The 4082-nt window shown below is 41.5% G+C and overlaps 1 protein-coding gene across 1 annotated transcript in view; it reads right to left on the bottom strand.

Moving 5' to 3' along the window:
- SPATA5 (spermatogenesis associated 5) overlaps positions 1–4082 on the bottom strand; it is a gene marked incomplete at its 5' end in the record, with an annotated part of 190376 nt that overhangs the window by 43752 nt on the left and 142542 nt on the right. The window lies entirely within an intron of this gene.

Genomic DNA, 4082 nt, shown 5'->3' with positions numbered 1-4082 from the left:
GAGCGGTTCTCATGTGGACAAGGCACTGGAACTTCCCCTCTTCTCCTCTAAATGCTATGCAGATCTTCCCCCATTTCTAATAAAATTATTTTTAGTAAAGTTAAAATTAACTGAAGGAAAAAAAATCTATCATCAGCTAATAAACAACGTAACACACCCTCTTCAGTGTATGTTTACTTAAGAGAGTCCTCCTGCTTCTGTCTAAGAGGTGCAAAACCTCAGGAATGTCAGTTCTTTTTTTCTTTTCCCTCTTTTTTTTTTTTTTTTGGGGTGGGGGTTTAATAAAAGAACCCCTTTAGAAATGATAACAATTACATGTAATGGAACCTGGAACCAGACTCTTTTGGCAATTAATCACCCAGAAGCCGTTGCAATCCTGCAGGCTGTTTCTGACAGATTTTGAGAGCTTTACAGGAATCACTGGGGTAAGATGTGCCTGGGCTGGCTTCTGACAGGGACCGATCATGTACAAAGTGAATTGTTGGTTTTAGGGTTGTTTTTTTTAGTTTGTATATTCATACACACACACAGACACACACACAGAGACATGTGCACCTGTAGACACATTTCTATAGGATTCTTTCTCTACACACTTGGGACAACTGCAGAACTCATTTATTAGCCCAGAGGCAAGAAAGCAAAAGAAAAAAAAAAAAAAAGAGGCAAAAAAAAGCCTTTTCTTCCTCTCAGCAAAGTAGAGCTATCCATCACTTAACAGAGATACTTCCTGTTTTCAAGCAGTTGGGAAGGCATGACTTCCAACCCAAATACTTAGCTTGGCAAACTATTCCTGTGTTGACAGATGCTTTTATAACCACTTCATTCCACCTGAAGTTTCAGTATAAAAGGAGGCGGGTTGTTGGTTTGTTTTTTTTTTTTTTTTTTTTTTTTTTTTTCTGAGGGAGGAGAAAGGGAAAGCATAAAGGAGAGGAAAGAGAAGGAAAAGGAAGGAAAATACCACAATTGTAACAGCTGGATGACAGAGGTTAGCATAGCTCTGACAGATGTTACCATGTAACCTCAAAATGACATGTTAGAGAAAAAAAAAAGCACGCACCACCAAACCTGTTCCTTGTAGGAAAGAGAATTTTGAACCTCTGCCAAAATAGTACAATTCTCCTTAGAAGCCTTCAAATGCTGTAACAATGATCTACCACATAATACAATATTTTCCATACATAAGCTATGCCTTTATATAATCATTGCTCTGACTGATTAAATTGTCAGCACGGGAGAAGGGTTTTTTCAGAGAGACAACTTAGCCTCAGATGACAAAAATCCACAGCAGGTCAGCTCCATCAGAACTTGTCTTGAAAGAGCTTTTCATGTCCTGCATTCTGTTTCCATAGGATTCATTAAGAGGACACATTCTAAACACTTCTTGAGACTGAATACTTCAGTGCAAAGAGCAGTAAAAACGTGCTCCACATGAGAAGATGTATTTGTAAGGCTGTATGATCCATTTTATATAATCTTTCATCGTATCAGTTTGTATTCCTTTACAGCTGGTTACTTCAGTAACTACCCTACCACAAAAATCCTAATGACTTTACCTGGCTTGTGATCAAACTTTACAGACCTAATAAACTACAGATAAAATTATAAAAGGAATCTTCATGTAACAAACCAGGCATGTGAAATCAGCTGCTTCTAAAGAAAGAAGAGATAGGAGGAGAGGTAGGCAACATCAAGGAAACAATTCCCAAACAGTTGCAAAAGGAAGTCAATGACTTTCCATCCTTGCAGCCAACACTGGCAGAAGGAAAAAAAAAAAAAAAAAAAAAAAAAAAAGAAGTTTCTGGTTTTCATTATTTGAAAGATCTTATTTTACTACCATGGCTCTGGAAGACCATTTGAAGCAATAAAGTAGATACTGGTCACAATAATTCTAGGCTAAAGGAAAAGTCATTCAACTCAGAAAGAATAAAGTCACAATATAAGAAATGTCATTCGTTTGTACTTGAAATTGGAAACCAAGGTAATCTTGATTTTTAAAAATCTGTCTTGAGGCTTGTATTCTAAGGAAGACAGGGACTCAAACAAACAAATCCTGGTTTAAACCCCTCTCTTCGGGAGGTACAGCCCTCCCGCCCCTTCCTAACTAACACCTACTGGGTCCAACACAATTTCCAACACCATTTGAGACCAGCTAACGTGTATCAGGTGCCTCCCTGAGGCTGGCAGGTACTACCAAAGAGGCTTCCTCCCTGCCAAGGGGATAGCTGCTGGCCAAGCAGGATCCTGTTGAGCAGACCAAATAGCACAGGATGCCTCCATCCAGGCCACCAAATCCCAACCATGTGTTTGACAAACGAACGACTAGAAGACACGCCATAGGTTAATCCACTAGCCAGCAGTCTGGATGTCTGAATACCAACAAACTGCTCTCATCCTTATAAAAAATGCATTCTTAACCAATTTTTTTTAGTTAAACATTGAGGAGAAAAAGAGAAGCTTTCAAGTAAGTTATATAGATACATAGGGTAAGAATATACAGTAGGAACGAAGCCTCTAACCAGCATCTGTGTGTGCAGAGATGCACCGCCGGATGCGGGACGACCAGCAGCAGAAGCACAACGCGAGCCTTCAGACACGGCCACGAGCTCATGACCCTCTCTGGGGCCAGTCGAGCACAGCGGGGAGGATGACTTTTTGGGAACAGCCAGATGTGGTCACAGAGGATGCCACTGTTGTAACAGCACAGGTGACGTGGCTGCACAGCTTGAGAAAGCACAGGTAACACTGAAGAGCTGCCTGCCTGGCTATAAGCCCCCAGAGAGCTACCTGCCAGGATGTGGACGGAGTGGAGGCACAGGCTAACCCGGGAGAGCGGTGCGCTGGCTGGGTCAGGAGCCAGCAGACTCTGCTGAAGGAAAGGCCCCAGCAGACATGCCTTCTCCTATTACTGCACGCAGACAATCACTGGCTTCCTCCACCCGGATGCAGGAAGGACAACCTGGTGGTTTTCTCCTTCATACCAGCAGAAACCACTTTGTGTGTTGATCTTAGAAATTTGTGGGTGGTGCTGAGTTTACACAAATTACCGTGCTTACTGCAGCTGCCAGTGGCAAGTGACAGGTCAAGCTTGGACTCTGGGATTAAAATATGTACTTTCTAGTCATTAGGCCTGCAGCAGTGCTGATAAAAATCCTGAAATCATTCTACAGGTCTGCCAAGCCCCTAACAGGCATGAAATATTAGAAGGAAACCTTTGGTGCCACCCAACTCACATTTTTTCCTTACACTGCCAAGAGTTCCTTCAGACAGACTCCGCTGATCACTGTCCCTCCGGCTTTCTCCTTGACCGTCCTGCACTTTGTGAAGTCACCCATTACGTTTCCACCTCTAAGCACTCCTCAATGGAGGCATTCTTTTGGTCAGCCCTTTTTACATGTTCTACAGTCAGCCTGAAGGCATTCCTGCCATGGCAGACAGTCTGGCATCAGATCTGCTTTCATTCTTGCCACATATCCTAGATATTTCCATCTTCATTTCTGGATAATTTAGGAGATTAAGTCTTGTACAACTCCCTGATGAATCTCAGTATTTGTTATAAATTCATTCTGTTTAATGCCTACTATTTCCCCAAGGCGTTTACTTTCAAAAGCATTTAGACATCTGTCTGTACCTTTGGTGGATTTCCAGCTTTCACATCCAACTGTTAAGGTGGAAACAAAATATTAGTGGAAGACTCATAGATTGGTTTTAAATTGTGGATTATCAACACCTAAATCTTTTTTATGCTTGTAAATATAGCCGCTGTCTCACTGATGTATTCCTGGACATCCTGTTCAACCACGTCAGGCAGCCAGGCAATGTCAGGACACCTGGTTTGTGTATAGCTTGTTTTTGTATCACATTATCAGAGTCAAAAATTACTGTGGTTCTCATTATGTCTATTTGTTTTTTAACTTACCTTTGTTGTTTTTTTGTTTGGTTTGTTGGTTTTGGTTTGTTTTTTTTCCTTTCTTTTGTGTATGAGTGTCTGTTGGTCTGGGGATCTAGGTTAACTGGAAAACAACCCACCTGTGGTTTCTCTTAAGTAACATAATGCATGTTCTACCCCAGTCAACTCTTTCATT

This window comes from Merops nubicus, unplaced genomic scaffold (genome assembly GCF_000691845.1).
Source record: "Merops nubicus isolate BGI_N331 unplaced genomic scaffold, ASM69184v1 scaffold8392, whole genome shotgun sequence".
NCBI lineage: Eukaryota > Metazoa > Chordata > Aves > Coraciiformes > Meropidae > Merops > Merops nubicus.
Note: the sequence above shows the minus strand (reverse complement) of the source record. Positions and strands in the feature narration are given on the sequence as shown.